The 17,900-nt window shown below is 32.6% G+C and overlaps 1 non-coding gene across 1 annotated transcript; it reads left to right on the top strand.

Moving 5' to 3' along the window:
* The first annotated feature begins 217 nt into the window (after nt 1-217).
* On the top strand, nt 218-324 carry LOC128289536 (small nucleolar RNA R71). Its single transcript, XR_008279182.1, has one exon. It is a non-coding gene; the product is annotated as a small nucleolar RNA R71 (small nucleolar RNA).
* The last annotated feature ends 17,576 nt before the right edge of the window (nt 325-17,900 follow it).

Genomic DNA, 17,900 nt, shown 5'->3' with positions numbered 1-17,900 from the left:
GGTGACTGCATCTAATTTGAAAACATCGGCTGCTTTCATAGGCTTTGTCCTTATGACTTGCCACTGATAACTATTTAGTGTCATTTTTTCTTCAATAAACTCATAAGCCGCTTCGGGTGTTTTATTATTCAAAGTACCACCAGTTGTTGTGTCGATCAACTGCCTCGTTGAAGGGTTCAAATCGTTGTAGAAGGTTTGAACTTGTAGCCATAAGGGTAACCCATAGTGAGGGCACCTTCTCAATAAGTCCTTATACCTCTCACATGCATCATATAACATCTCTAAATTGATTTTTACAAAAAAATAGATATCGTTCCTCAACTTGGTTGTCTTATCTGGTAGGAAGTACTTTAGCATAAACTTTTCAGTCATTTGAGCCCATGTACTGATGGAACCTCATCGTAAAGAGTTCAACCACTGTTTATCTTTGTTCCTCAACTAGAAAGGGAATAACTGTAAGTGAATGGCATCATCAATGATGCCATTAATCTTGAGAGTATCGCAAGTTTCTAGGAAATTGGCCAGATGAGTATTTGGATCTTCGTCTTGTAAACCATGGAACTAAACAAACTATTGAATCATCTAAATAATGTTAGGCTTCAATTCAAAATTATTTACAGCAATGGTGGGTCTCACAATTCTCGATTTAGCCCTAGTTAGAGTAGGTTTGCCATAATCATACATAGTACGACAAACAGGATCTGGATTTGCAGGATTTACAACAACTGCAGGAGGTAGTCGATTATTCCAATTATCACCTATCTTCTCAATAAAATAATGCCTTCTTATTCATATATTGTATTCTGTCGACTTTGCCTTACTTCTCTACGATTTCTGCGAGCTATACTTTCAATTTCGCTGTCAAAAATCAATAGTCCCGATGGGTTTCTTCTAGTCATAAACTAAAAGAACCTACCAGAAGCAAATAAAAGAAAAATTAGAATGTAAAAATTAAACTAAAAACAAAAAAATAAAAAATGTCTAAATTAATAAAAATAAAGTGTTCCTAATATTTTAGTCCCTAACAACGGCGCCAAAAACTTGATGGTCACTAAACTAACTATAAGTACGACTACAGTAAGTGCACCTATCGAACAATAGTATAGCTATGGTGAGTAGAAAATATCATATTCACAAGGACTAAAAGTACTAGTAATTATCGTTTTTCTATTATCTAGCCGACAAATTAGAATGATTGTTTCTAATCTAATTTTTCTAAACTAATTTAGCTAAGAACGCAACAAAGAACAAATCGAGGAAATAATCGAATAATAACCAATGAGATAGACAATACCCAGGATTGATTATGAATCTAAATTATGAATCTAAATTAAATGATTTATTCATTTGTGACTTGATCAGTAGAAATCCCTAAATTATGTTAATATCTCTTTCAAGAGTAAGAGCAACAGACTTTAGATTGATTAATTGAAATCTCTTTCTAATTAAAACCCCTATCATCGCATTAACTCGATCTATGAATTCCCCTATTAGATTTGACTCTAATCCGGTAGATTTATGTCATCCTATTTCTAGGATTGCATGCAACTCCACTCAATTATGCTAGATTTTGCTCCACTGAATTAAGCACATTAAACATGAATTAATATCCCAAAAATATTAAAATAGGAAATAAGTATATATAATTGAGAACAAGAATAAAGTATTTATTGTGTAAAACAGAAATTAAATAATAGGATTCATCATAGGTTTCATCTCCTTTAGGTATCTAGGGGATTAGTTCATAATCCTGAATGAAAACATCTCATAGTCAAAAAAACCACAAGACATAAAGAACTCAATAAAACTTTAAAAGAAATTAAAAGGAGATCTTTAATCTTAATAGAGATCCACCTCCAAATTAGCTCTGATGGTGTTCTTCGAGTGTTTTTTTTGATATTCTCTGATTCCTCCCTTATGTCTTCTTTTAATAGGTATTTATAGACTTTAGAATGCTCAGAAAGCCTAAAGATTAGGTTTTTTTTCACGTATTTGGGAAGTAGGGTGCAAAATTGACACGGGCTGGCACATAGGTGTGTGTCCAAGCCGTGTGGAAATGCCCAGGGTGTGTGGATCCTAAAATAGCTCTATTTGTATGATTTTCGCTCGTTTTTCACTCATTTCACTCCCAAATGCTTCCGAAGTATAGAAACATGAATTTAAAGGATTAAAAGCATCGAATTCACTAATTTGCATAATTAATCATCCAAAAACACATTAAGAATGAGATTAAAATATGTGACTTTTATAGCTTATCACTTTATGCTTCACCTTTTGGATATGTTCGACTCTATAAGTCAATTGGTGTATTGGAGATCCGTGTATCCGATGTGTGGTGATAGAACCCACTTTTATGTTTCATAGCCTCAAATTCCTAAATTATCGTTTAAATGTGGTCTTATTTATTGTGATAATACAATGTGATATGGATGCATAAACATGTAAATAATATGTTAAATGAGTTTATTTTAGTTTTCTGAAAATGTTAGTATGTTCTCATAGTAAATTGCGTATGTAATTATGATCTAGGTCATTTTTATTTAACTTGTGAATGCATGTGAATGTATAAGTTAGACATTTGAATTATTAAAGCATGTATACATTTTTAGTTTTGATGAATTATTGTAAAATGAACTATTTTCATATAAGTTGAATATAATTGTGCGTGAGAGTATATACTAGTTTTTATGATTTAATTAAGCATGAATATATTATTGTAACCTGATTAGAATATGGTTGTGAACATGTTGTAGTATGCTCTTACTTAACCTTTGATGTTGTGTATACATTATGGTTACTCTAACATTCATTAAGCTTGTTTAAGCTCACCAACTCTCTCTAACCATTGCAACTATTTAGCGTTTGCAGTGTGAGCAGTGCGGGGATACCAAGGAAGTGATCCAAGTTAGGCTTTAGTATTTGCGTAGGTGGTATTAATATTATTTTTTTGAACTGTGGGGATAAGGCAATGTGTTTAGATTTTGATTGATTATTATTGTGGTCCTCATGATATTTTATGGGTTTAGTTTTCTAGCACTTTTGATGGATTTCATAATTATTTCATTGGTGTTGCTCTCGTTTGAATATTTGTTAAGTTAAAGTGCCATAAACTGTATGTATGGTCAATGGACATTGAATAATGTGGTAGAATTGTTTCATGAACTTTGCCATAATGTTTTGGCTATTTTCATAGCTTATTTATTCTTAGGATTTACGGATATTGTTCTTGCTATATCATATGATTACTTAGACATGTTTTCGATGATTGAATTGTTATTTTGGTCATTTTGACATTAGTTTAAAGAGGTAAATGATACATGTTGCCTAGATATTTGTTGGAATGATCTAAATGCTTAAATATGTTGTATTTTTTGTGGTCTAGAGCAGAGGTATCGGTATCTAGGTTTTAAAAATCATACCTCCATGATATTTCTATGTGCAGGAAGTCAGTATTGTAATTCGGTATCGATACCATATCACAAGTATCAATACTCAGGGTAGAATGTCAATAATTTATGAAAGGTATCGATAAATTCTGAGATTTTGATTTTAAATGAGAAAAAAATTTTTGTTTTTGTATCAATTTTCCAAGCAATATCGATACTTTTGATTTAGTATCAATACCTACGTGAATAATTCTAAATTTTTGTTTGGTGGTCTAAAAGCATGTTTAATTCTCATTTTAAGTTCGTTTGACGATTGTTGAGCATGTTTTAATGATGAAATGGAATATGTGTAACTTGTAATTATTCAAAAACTAAATTGGAAGATGTCTGCTTAATAACGAGACCATTTGTAATGCTTAAATGTGTGACGGTGGTGTGACATCTTGATATTCGAGCTCGGCAATCAGGCCAGGTATAGGGGATTACATTTTGGGACCACAATTCCAATTTGTGAATCCAAAAATATTAATTATTTAATATTTACAAATTCATTAGTGTTATATTAAAATTTGGTCTAGAAATTTTGATGTTTGCATAGTTATCTAAAGAAAAGGAACTAAATTGTAAAAGCTGCAAAAGTTAATCGCTATTGATTAATATAGGTTAAATGAGCATAGAAAAATATTTGAATGGATTTATATGAAACTTTATCCCTAATTATTAATAGTGTACGGTTTGTCCATGCATGGATGTATTATTTAGTCATTAGCTAAGGTTAATTTAGTAATTTAATAATTAGTTTAATAAAAGAAAATGTAAATATGCTATCATCTTTATCTCTTGACCGAAATTGAAGTACAGAAAGACATAAAACTCCATTTTTGAATGCTCAAGGTTTCACCAAGTTTATAAATCATGGATGGTAAGTTTTTTCAATTCTGTTTTTAGTAAATTTTATATTTCTGAGATAGTTGCAGCTTAATTTATCTAGCCCATAAACTATTTTGAAATACTATCAAAGATTTGAAAACTTGTCATTGATGTTCTTGATGTTTTATTAATGTTTATGTTTGAGTTTAAAGCTTGATGTTGAAATAGGACTATTTTGTAAAATAATTTTGTATAGTTTTTAAGTTTAAGAACTAAATTGAAAGCATATTAAATTTGGCATGGTTTTCTTGTAAAATTTCAGTATTAGAGGGCTGATTAGGATGAAAATAAATTTTAAACGATGGTTTAGGGATTAATTGTGAAAATAAGTTTGTTTCGATTTTATGGATTAAATTGAATAAAATGTAAAAGTTTAAAGTAATTATGAAAAATGTCAATAAAGAAGTCATATGCAATAAGTGGATTGTTATAAGGTATTTGGTATTGATAATTGAAATAAAAGTTATTGTATAGATCAAGAACCGGTAGATAATCTTGAAAAAAAGAAAATTGATGATTAGTCCCTGACATTACAATCTTTGTTGTTTAGCCCTAGTAAGTTCATACGGTATTGTTTTGTGTGTTTTGAGAATATTTTATTGAATTCTTTATATTGTGGATGTTGTATAAAATTTGAATGTTAAAATTAATGAATTGTGAGAAATTGATTGAAATGGAAACTGTTATAGTGTTATATGTATCAAGCTCAAATGAACATAGGATAGAATACAATTGGCATGCCATTAAGTTATTTTGCGTGTTGTACGAGACTGACTTGCTAGGAGATGATGATTCATGACTTGTTATTATACATTGAATATACTAGAGTCCAACATTTGTTGCGGATTACCAAGTTATATTTACAATAATCCATACATATTTATGGATGGATGTTAGCCTACGGGCTAAGCACTTGGTGTCTAGGCGTGTTCTTGGATGGATTGGATTGGTTGAGCATTTTGTTGTGTCTTCGGTGGATAACCGTGTATCTATATTTGTTTATATTGTTCATCGGGTTGAATTTCAATGGCTAAATGATATGATGATATGTACTTGATTTTTTGTTATAATGCATTGTTGATGACTTGTATATATTTTCATGATTTCTCATATTATATCCTGACTTGATAATGCATGATACCATACAGATGATATGATTAAATGACTCATATATATGAAACTCACCGGATGGCCGGCATCGGCCTAACCCAATGTGACTCGACAGTTATAGGTCACTGTTCACGCCAGACTTTTTTCTTTCTTTCTTTCTTTCTTTCTCCTACCAAACTCATTGGTCTCCCACTATAAAAGCCCCAATTGGACCCTCACCCTTCCACCACCACAAGCACCACCTTCGACCACCGCCAGTCACCTCCAACCAATGCCGACCACCATCGTTCAACGAAATTTTTTTTCCTATTTTTTCCTTTATAAAAAATATAAGTTAATCTAAAATGTTGTTAATATAAATATTTTTTTCAAAAATTTATTAATCTTTTATATCATTCAAGAAAAATTATTCGATTTTTATGTAGATATTAGAATGAATCCTCGACCTATTCTTGATAATGAAAACCACATAGCAAAGTCTGTACACAATACAGTAAATGTGATCCAATTGAGCTTTAGATAATATCCATATAATTTTTTTTATAAATAAAAATATATTGTTTACTATTTCTACCGAAAGAGTTCATCAACCACATGATCCAAGATATTTTCCCGATTAGAGGGTTGTGTATATTTAAATGCTGGTAAGTTTGGGACGGTCACGTTTATTCAAATTTCAGACCTTAGGGTCGACTTAGTATCAATGCCAGTGGAACAATGGCACCCGAAGACCCACACATTCCACTTCTCGTGTGGGGAATGCATTATAACACTGCAAGATGTAGTAGTCCAGTTGAAGCTATCTATTAATGAGCTACCACTAATCAGGCCAGGAAAAATGCTCGATCCTTGGGCCACCTGCGAACGATTACTTGGATGTGTGCCTCTCGATTATAGCAAAGGAAGATTAACCGGTATTAACTTTACCTGGTTAATGAGTAATTTCGAAAGCTACTGAGCTGTCCAATTTAGATGGACATTATTTACATTGCTAGAGGATATCTTCTACAACTGATAGGTGAGGTATTGATGCCGAACGCCAATCAGAATAAAACCCACATCATGTACCTCCCCTTACTAGAAGATTTGAACCATGTCGGGACTTAAAATTAAGGCTTTGCTGTAACACCCCTTAACCTGTATCAGCCGCCGGAACAGGGTTACGGAGTATTATCAAAACTTTCAAAACATTTTTTAGATAATTCACGTGAATTTCTAACCATTAGCTGAAATTATTTATGTCGTCCTTTAAATGGACCCTCGAGGCCCAATATGAGCATTAAAATCGAATCGGGACTTAATCAGAAACTCTAAGAATTTCTCGCGACATTTCAAAAATTTTCCAAGGTGCAGGGCTCACACGCCCGTGTGACCCTAGGACACGCCTGTGCTACAGGCCGTATTCGAACCCGTGTAACTCTCTGACTTGTGTAGACAGCCATGCCACAACGCCCGTGTGCTAGGCAGTGTGGTTAGTTAATTTTTTTCAAAATTAGGTGCAACATGATCATGACATACACCAATGTTCCAGGCCATGTCACACACACTGTTGAGACACACGCCCATGTCTCTACCCGTGTGCTCAATTCTGAGCATTCTATTTCTCAGATTTAAGGTGCAGGAGACACATGGCCTAACCATATGCCCATGTACCAGGCCGTGTGTCACACAAGGTCTAGACACATGCCCGTGTGGACAAAATAAAGCCATTTCTAGCTTCATTTCTCACCCAAAATCACACCAATAACCTGTACTTAAACTCACATCCAAATACCAATCATTCCAAGCATTCAAATTAAGCAAACTCTATCATTCAACATGGCATATCATTACATGCCTACATGTTTATAATCTTACCTTGGTATATTCCATATGTTAGACATAATTTGATCACTACTTAACATGCATGTAATTACCATAGTATGACAGTACAAGTATATCAAAAACAACCATTACTAGCCATTCCAATGGCTAGATTACAAACCACATAATTAAGCCATTTATGGCCAAGTTATCCTATACATGCCATTATACCAAAATGATTTTACTATATATACACAAAATGAGCTAGTGGATAGTGTGATGATGGTCCAATTATCTCCAACATTCGCGAGCTTCTGAGCACTATAAAATATGGAAAATAAAATCTAGTAAGCATTACATGCTTAGTAAGTTTGTATAACGGAAACTAAACTTACCAATCCCGTTTACTAAATCTAAGCATACAATATCATGTTTTTCATCAACTTGGCAAAATTGCCTAAACACATGCATTCAATCAAACATGTTAGTCACAAAATTTTCATATAGATCAAGTAAACATAGATGAGCTCATCATATAATTTTCCTTCAAAACATTATTCATTTCATCTCATAATTCTTTTGTCATGCCAAGAGTTGTGTCCGTTGAATCATTGAAATTCCAATGGATACTCAAGTAGTACACTCAAGGTGTACAATTCATTAACCCGTCAATTCTTATTTAAGAGTACCCATTAAGACACTTAATCAAAGAACATACTCTTGATCCACTTATCGTATTACAAGATTACCAATCCAGGCTAAATCCTTACGTAACGTATGCTCAGAAGAGCTTAATTAGGATTACCAAGTCCAGGCTAAATCCTAATTGTAACATATGCTCGAGAGGGATTATATCAGAATTACCCATCCAGGCTAAATCCTTTCTATAATAAGATCAATAGGATTACTCGTCCGAGCTAAATCTCGCCAGCAACAAATGCAGGACCTCATTTATTTCGGGAAAGCACATATATTCATCGGAATTCAATATTCAAATGGAGCTTAACCCTTTTTCACCGTTTCAAACATGTATTCAATTCTCATCATAGAAATCAAACAATTTGCATCAATAAACATCACATTTCATACAAACACAACATTCAATTTAACATATTTACATGCTCAATTAAGTTACACGAACTTACCTCAACACTGGTTTGCGTATAAAATCTACTAATCCGAAACCTTTTCTTTCCCTCGATCTAACCTCGAATATGTGCTGTCCAGATCTATATAAATAACTTTAATCATCAATTTCACACATTTCATATTCATTTGGACTCAATTTACGTTCTAGGCAAAATTACCATTTTGCCCCTAACTTTTCCATAAATTCCAATCTTGTCCCTAGGCTCGGAAAATGAAATTCATGCAATTTACTCCCTATTCCAAGACTAATCGAAATTTCAACATAAAATTTACAGCACATATTTTCTATAATTTTAGAATTTTTCATCAATTTTCACAACTTTACATTTTAGTCCCTAAATCATGTTTTCATCAAAAATTACTTTGTAAAAGTTGTTTATCTATCAACAACCTTTCATTTTCTACCATAAATTTCTAATTTTCAGCATATACATCCATGACCTAATTTCCATACTTTGATAACTCTTCAAATTGATCCCCCAAATAGATAGATTAAGCTATCCCGGTTTCAAAAATATCAAAATTACTAAAAACGGGACAAGGAAACTTACCCAATTAAGCCATGAAAGTTTCTTCTTTCTCTCCTAGGGTTTCCATGTATTTTTGGGGTAGAAGATGAGTCAATAAGATGATATTTTCTTTTTCATCTTTTAATTAATTAAATTATTTCAAATTCCAATTTAGTCATTGCCCCTTTTCTAGATTTCCATGGATGAGTCACCAAAATATCTACATACTTTTCTTTAATGGTCTAATTACCATATAAGGACCTTAATTTTTTAATTCCATAGCTATTTAATCCTTCTAGCTACTAGAATTCAACTTTTTCATTTTATGCGATTTAGTCCATCCCGTAATTAAGCACATAATCAATAAAATTTTCTTATCAGAATTTTCACATGACATTTCTAACATATTACGGACCATGTAATAAAATTAAAATTAATTTTATTTTCGTATCGAATTTGTGGTCCTGAAACCACTTTCCGATTTCACTAAAAAATGGGCTGTTACATTTGCAGTTTTAGCATGTTGGAAAAACCAGGTTTGGAAAACACAGATTTGAAAAACACAACGGAAAATAAATTTAGGGAAAATAGAGTTTTCAAAAAATTTTCAAAAAGAGATCTAGTTATGATATCAAAAATAATAAACACTTAATCAAAAGTATACATTTTCAATTCGTCTAGGATGAGCGCTTCGACCGAGTAGTCTTCTTCGCTATCCTCAAGCTCACGTCTGTTGAGTAATTACTAGTAGGGTAATTTTGCAATTTCTCTAAACATTTAGGTCAAGTTATAAATTAGAAAAATATCTCTAGAAATTTTCTGAAACAATCTCTTCAGAGAATTTTTTCTCTCCAACTTTCTCTTGAATTCAAGCGTGTGAAAAATAATAGGCTCTCTTTATATAATGAGAGTTTTGAGAGTTCAACTATTATTAAACTTAATCAATTTATTATTAAATTTAATCTAATATTTATCTTGATAAATAATATTAAACTATTAAAATAATATTATTTTTAGAATAGTTAATCTCAAATCAAATTCTCTAATAGAGTCCTAGTAGGAGTGTAACTCTTCCACTAATCAACCACCGAAGACCAACTACCGCAGACCACAGGGACGCCGCTGTTGCAGCCGCCGACATTGCCGTGTCAGGTGATGCACGTGTGACACCCTTACGACACCCCAAGTCGGTTTGACTGCTTTTGATTCGGTCCAAGTTAGCGACAACTCGATCGGTCCAGCCTAGCCACTAGTTGGACCATTAGCCTAGTTTTACATATCGAGCCCGATTCAACCAAGTTTTGGGTCTTGATCTCGGTTTTAGGCTCCTAGGCCCAATTTACGATCTCAGGTCCAATTTTCAAGTTCAATTATCCATTGCGCCAATTTTCTGACTTGAAAATTAATTTCTAAAAATATCATATTAATTTTAATTAATTTGATTAAGTTAATTTTACTTTATCAAAATTAATTTTCCCAAAAGTCACTTAAATTTTCCACATTAATTTTTCAATAAATTTGATTAAATTCTTTAGTTGAATAATTCTCACGACCACCTAAATTAATTTCACATCGAATAAATCGACTTAATTAAATTATTTCCAAAGTCATAGAATTTTCTTCTGATTCAAATGCAGTCCAATCGAAGTTTTGTTGAGCTAGCGGAGGGACCAATCGGATATATACAATTAGGCTCTAGTAATTGCAATTATGTCCAGAAGCGTTGTTCCGATAATTCGAAATTACTTAATCATGGAGTCAGGCCACAAGAAGTACCATGATCGAAAACTCCTCATTGTATACTTTTTACGAAAATAATTCATCCAACTCTTTTTTTTCCAATGACCTCGTCATGTGTGTGTTACCCTCATATAATATCTTTAATTCCTTTGAGTTAAATCAGTTCACTCAATACAGTCCTATTTTATCTCATTGTCACCGTTGCGTCTTCTTAATGATTAATATGATCATTGTCAACAAATGACTATGATAAATTGCTTGTTCGAGAACAAGTAACCCGTGACCACATCCCATATTTATCAATCCACACAATGTCAATTAGAGGATATCATTAACTCTTTAATTAAGCTATGAATTCCAATGTTTCTAGTAAAGTCATGCCATGAATGTCTACTTATATCAAAGCACATGAGTTGCATATGCATGGTCAGTGATTAACTCAAGATTTAGGTAAATTACACCATGAACATCACAAGTAAATTAATTCACAAACAGATTTAGAATTAATTCATCTTGGGTCCAATCCAATGTATCATTCTACCAATGAATACATCTATGTCTCTACCCGTGAAGTCAACTGCTCTGATAGCCAAGACTAGCCATCTCCTCAATTGGAATTGTAGATGTCATAATAATTCTTCTCAGTATTTAAATCAAATGCTCACTTTGATTCTTTTACAGGATTATGGACTCATTTAGATTATCTACTAAAGTGAGTTATCTTTCTCGCAATTTAAATGTTTTACAATGTCACTTATCTTCAGTTTGAACTTAAACAATTAATAAGCTAATATTTGCTTGTCACAATTTTGCTATGCATGTAAAATATAAAAGATGAAAATATAGGTCATAATAGTGAAATGTGAAATTAACTTTATTTATTCATCATTCAAATAAATAGAAAACAGTTACAAGTTTACTACAAAATGAGCATATTTCCAACATGGCATGCCCATACCGTAAGCTTTGGCGAGCGACAAAGCCAAATACGAAGGACATGGGTGGTTGTTGCCCTCTACTGCAATCATGAGCATTATATCGCATGTCATTTATGGTAATTGTGAGCCACCAACCACTGCTGTGGCCACTCATAAATAGGTGAATAAAATTGAATTTTACCTTTTGTTTCAATACTGTTGTACTTTTTGCATGCCAAAAATCTAAAAAAATTAATTATGTTTTTCAGATGGGCGACGATACCATGTAGCGGAAGATCATACATGATGCCCATATATTACCAGATAATATATGCTCATTCTAGGGAAGACATAAAATCTGCTTCCGATTTTTTTTTGTACTACAATATTTAAGTATTATAAATATTTTTTTATTTTAACATTTGCAAAAAAAATTAAAATAACTATATAATTTGTCTACAATGTGTAGTTTATATGGATGTTGTATTACGGGGAAGAAATTGTCGCCCCCATACCATCATGGGTTCACGAGCAGCAAATATTGTTCGTGACAAACGTCCCGTTGATTAATTTCAAAATGGTTGACTGGTACGCAACGGATTAGGTATTGAGACAGTTTAGTTGCATGCAACCTATCACAAACCCTCTATAAGACTTCAAACAAGATCACGGTATAAACAAAAATTGGGTAACCATACATGCTCCATATTTCATTCTGTGGAATGCTCAACGTGGGAGGCACCCCCCTTGTATGCCTTTGAAACAGGGTTCATGCCTACGCCCAGGTATGTAATTTGGTACATAGAGAACAGGATGCCCTTCATATACCAGGGTCGTTACATAATGTTCCCAAAACACTCACAATTGTAATCTTCTTAATGGTGACGGAACAAGACATGATCATGCCATAACTGAGCTCCACCATCCGGGAATACAAAATTTGGCTCAAACACTAAGCTTGAGCCCTAACGTTTAGCATCTAGATCATCATCACATACCCCACATCCCCAACAACAATCTCCTTCATTCAAAGAGATATTTGGCGATGACCTCAAGCCTCAACATTCAACACACTCCAGAGCCTACTCATACCATTTAGAGCTCCAACGGCATACACCTACCATTGAGTATATTTTTGGCTCAAGACCTCCGGTATCGCAATACCCCATCACCCCCGATGATGGGGCATACAATTATACTGCTTTCTTTAGAACACCGGTATGAACACCAGATGTCGGCCTGAGCAATTACCAATTGCCACATGAAGGTACACCCCCTTGCTAACGGAGGAGCCCAACCTTACACTCTGGGGCCGGGGATGTCGAAGGGGTCCAGACAACTCTGATTTTCTGTAATTATTTATTTTGTAAATATTCTTCCAAAACGAAAATTGAATTTTTAACATAATTATTCCTTTGCATAGATGAATACAAAATATTAAGTATAAAAAAATACAATTCAACCAACAAATAATATGGACCAAAATTGATTTATAGATACAAAAAAAAATACGAATATTGTAGAGAACTGATATATGAAAAAATCCAACAACAAAAAATACAAACCAACATTGATTTACAAATACAAAAATAATATGAACATTTTGAATAGTAGTTTCTCCACAGTTAGTCATCTTTTGCTTGAATCAAGCTTACGTTGCATTTAGTAATTTTAACCATGTTCACCCGCCATCTTCTGTAAATTGTAATCGGTATACATAGTTAGTCATCATCCACGAAGACTGTCACCAACTTTTGTAAATCATAATCGGCATCTCCATCCTTTGATGGCATAGCCTTTACGGTTCACGTGACAGTATATAATTCAACTCCGTTAACACATGACAGTATAGAATTCAACCCTAAAATTTGGTATCTTCATTTGATGGTACACTCCCAAACAATCAAGGAACCCGTTAATCACATCAATTACTTACAGTTACTCCTCATCCGATACGCAAACTACTTTAGATGGTTAACAGCCTGGAAGGTTTCTAACCTTAAAGTGACATTGTTTGCATGTTGGATGATGAGTAACAATAATGACATTTTATTTTACTATAACCGATATCTCTAATTGATGGTCTTCAAATGGATCACATCAAGTAATTTTAGGTTATTTAAGTGATTGTTTTTAAACCAGAGTCATTTTTGTAAATAATAAAAAAAATTTGGTCATTTTTGTAAAATAACCCTATTTTCTGTTACTTAAAAGTGTGTTGATTAGAGAAAACCAGCATCCCCTGTTACCCAATCTCCAACTCTATTTGTATTTAGACATTTTTCAAGTTGTTGATGATGATAATAATGTCCAAGGCAAGGCATAATCAAATGTTTCCTTTCCTATCCTTGCAACTTTCTATAGTTAAACAAATTGAACAACATAGCTAGCTTTCCCACCTGTTTAGATTATCCTCTCTATTTATCGCTTTTCCCTCCTCAACCTTAGCCCTTTCATTTCTGATCCTGTATTGAGCTCTGATTCAAACATTATACATGAATTCGGAACATCTAATGGCAGTTCAAACTCTAATATGCATATATCTATATATATTAAAAGAAGATATACCTTCTATTCTATCTCGCTTTGACAAGGAAGTGGAATTTCTACATCACACTCATATCTAACAGCAATGAAAGACATTATCTTAGCATCTTACTTCATAGAGGGCAAGGAAAAAAAGTGATGGCAAATTGGAAAGATAAATTCTGAGTAAGTTGTAGCTACCCTTTGCTCTCTCCTTTCTCATGGATCTTAACAGATGATGATGTTTCCACACCATGGCTCCCCTTTGTTTCTAGAATTCCATCTTTTGCTTCCTTGAATTCATCATCCTTGTCATTGGACCCATTACTATGAGCTCCTTTGAAAATAATAAATCATTTCCAAGGCAATTTTCCATTTTACATTCTAACTGTTCGCAGTTGGCTGGCGGGGATTTTAGTTTTCTTTTGTCATCTCCATTAATTTGACCTTGTATTAATGATAAATTAGGAAATCCAATCTCTCTATGCTGACCAGCATCAAACAAATCCAAAGGAACACCTTGTTTTCCTGAACCTGGAGATAGGACACGCTTGATTGATCTAGAGTACTGAAGAATCAAAAGAGTTTGTGTGATTCAATGGTTGGCAAAAAGAAAACTTCTCAGATGTGACATCAAGATTCAGTTCAGGAATAGGAAAGGCACCAATAGGATGTTCAGCCCATAGCTGGGATCCCACAGATGGAAAGTTTGCCTGTGAGGTGCAATGGGAAGAACTGAAACCCAAATCTATATTAACTGAATTGCATTCTTCCTCAAACAACTATTTCTGATATAGTTCTATTTCCCCTTAGAGACAATAGCTTGCACGCTTGGTTGCTTTTGACTTGTGCAGAACTTGAGTCCTCATATATTTTACCTCAGCAAAAAGTTCTAATAATTTACCATCCAATTAAATCACCTTGCAACAAAAAGTTGCTATAATTTACCTCGCCAAGCTCAAGCTATCCTTTGGATCTTCAGTCTCAAAAAAAGGCCAACCTGGTTGGGTTACACCTGCCACTATATCAAAGCAACCTTTCTATTTAGAAGGCCAATTTCCCAAGTACCTTTGGAGGGAAATTTCATACCTTTCCCCGATTAAAGTTGTCAAATCATGACCAATTTTTTATCATAAATGCTTTGAAGAAGGATCTGATTGTGGGAAAAGAGAAAGAATTAGAGGTGGATAGAAGACATTCTTAATCACAATTTTCATCATAGATACATCAAGTAAAGAGTAATAATAAGAAAGAAATACGGCAACCACACACTTTCACATTTAACTGCTCCCTCTTGGAGGTAACTTAAGCCAACAATCATCCCAAGAATCTGGAGATTTCCCCTACAGAAATTCTCAGTAAGTGAATTAGAGCACTCTAAATTCTTGAAAGACAAAGGGATGACACCATATAATGATTTGTGTTCAAAGTTAGCATATGCAGCAAAAAACCAATAACAAAGCAATAATTATAAACTAATTTGTCATGTTAATATTTAATAAAAAGTGTTGAGCTAAACAATTCCATAAATTGAATGAGAAATAGCACCTAAACTATTCAAATTTGTTGCTTTGACATGCCTGTATAGATGTAATGAATTCATCAAAAAGAAAAGGTATACTCCTATCTCTTAGAAAAGGTATACTCCTATCTCTTAGAACAAGCTATCTCTTAGAACAAGGAAATATTCACTGTTGATTGCTAACATTTTCCTCAACATGTGATGCCCTTCAAAAGCATTATCTGGCATATGACCATTTTCATAATCCAAAAATTCACCAGAATTACCATCTATTTTGTGTGGCCAGTATTTCCAAGAAATGTCATCTTCCCTTTCATGGGGAAAGCCATCATCCAGGTAGCTAACTTTAGCTGAAAAACATATAAGCAAAAAAAAAATGACATGTTGCACCAGAGAAGCCTTCCACAGTAGAATGATGTTTATATATAAGAAAGCTTTGTGAAAAAAAAAGAGCTAGTTCAAAATAGTACCTTTTGATACAGAGAACAAGAATGGTAGTCAGCTGCAAGAGATATTACCATTATTATGATAAAGTCAAACAGACTTGATGAAGGAGATGCATATGACTAACATAAAACCTATGTTTGAAACAATAAATGAAGATAGGCAAAGCAATTTCTGAATATTTTAAACACGAGTTGGTGCAATATGTAAAATGAACAATAAGAATTGTGATTCATGAAAAAAAAAAACCAACACCAACTAAAGACCGTCCCATATATCTTCCCTTCCTATGTTGTAGGAAATGTCAGTGTCACCAAAAGAGCAGTTGCTATTTCTGTAATGGCTGCCAAGTTGCATGTCATCAGAAAAGGTAGAGAGGTTTGGCTTCCAATTGCTATGTGAATAAGTTATATCGACTGAAAACTGCAAAGGATTGCCACCAAGTGGAACATCCATGTGCTGCATTATAGCACATTGTAGAAACCATTTTTCTGATGATTATCGACTTTGTGTTTGAAAATGAAAAATGGGAGTTGTCACAAATCATTTCTGATGAGGTGTGATTAGGTCACCTTGTAAAATGGTTGTTTTTAATAAATGTTTGATTTATTAAAACAACGCTTTTGGTCTGCAAAATTCAGAAAGACAGGTTTGGGAGTCGGTTACGCACTAGGAAGGATTAGCACCCTCGTAACGTCCAAAATTGGTCCTTAGTTGGTTAATTAATGTCTTAGTATCGAAAACTGAAGATTTGAAGAGATTTTAAAATACAATCCTTTGTTAAAAAGTTATTTAATTGAAAAATTTTCGAGAAAAGGGCATATTTCACGTTAATCGAGAAAAAATTATGTCTCGTAAGTTAGGACACAATGCCTTCAATCTTATAAATGAGAATAAACCCCAAAAATTTTATTTAAAAAGATTTGACTATCTCAGTTTTAGAAAGAAATCATACTCCATAAGTTAGAACATGACCTTTTCCTGATTCCCGAGAATATTTTAATTAAAATCTCATTTTTTTTAAAAAAAAGAAAGATGTTCGGTTATTTGGATTTATCGAGAAAATTGAAACGCCGTAAGTTAGGAAACGACCTTTAAAATTTCCAAAATACGAAACATTGCTTACCTTTTTAAAAAAAAATTATGCAATTATGTGAAAACAAATATAATATTTGAAATGTCGTGGATTTGATTTATTCGAGTATGGTAAAAAAACAACTAAAAGGTTAAAAATCGTGCTTGATAAATAACGATAATGCAAAATAAATCCATAGTAATAATGGTATAATATGCTTTAATAAAATATGAAAGATATGATAGTAATAATAAATTACAGTACTAATATGCATGATAGAATAAAAATAATGAAAATGATAAATGTAAATAACAACAACAACAACAACAACAATAACAACAACAATAATAATAATAACAACATTAATATTAATAATAATGATGAATAATCTAAATTTGGAAGTATATAAAAGGATATACATAAATAAATGAATAAATAATAAAATAACAATAATACGGTAAAAGTAAAAATAAAATAAGCCAATTATAAAAATAAATAAAATGAAAAAATAAAAGAATTAATAAGAAAATAAAGAAATAAATAATAATAATAATGATAATAATAATAATAATAACTAATAAAGTTTAAATAATAATAATAAAATAAACAATTTAAATTAAACCAACAACAAATAATTAAAGAAGTATTAAAATTGCAGCAGTTTAAAATTAATAATAATAGTAATTATTATTATTATTATTATTATTATTATTATTATTATAAGAGGATTAATTTGAAAGCAAAACAGGGTTTTAGGGTAAAATAGAAATAAAATAAAGTAAAAGGACC

The sequence above is a fragment of the Gossypium arboreum genome, chromosome 2 (genome assembly GCF_025698485.1).
Source record: "Gossypium arboreum isolate Shixiya-1 chromosome 2, ASM2569848v2, whole genome shotgun sequence".
In the NCBI taxonomy this organism is placed as follows: domain Eukaryota; kingdom Viridiplantae; phylum Streptophyta; class Magnoliopsida; order Malvales; family Malvaceae; genus Gossypium; species Gossypium arboreum.
The sequence above is the reverse complement of the archived record's forward strand: the minus strand, read 5'-3'. Positions and strand labels throughout refer to the sequence as shown.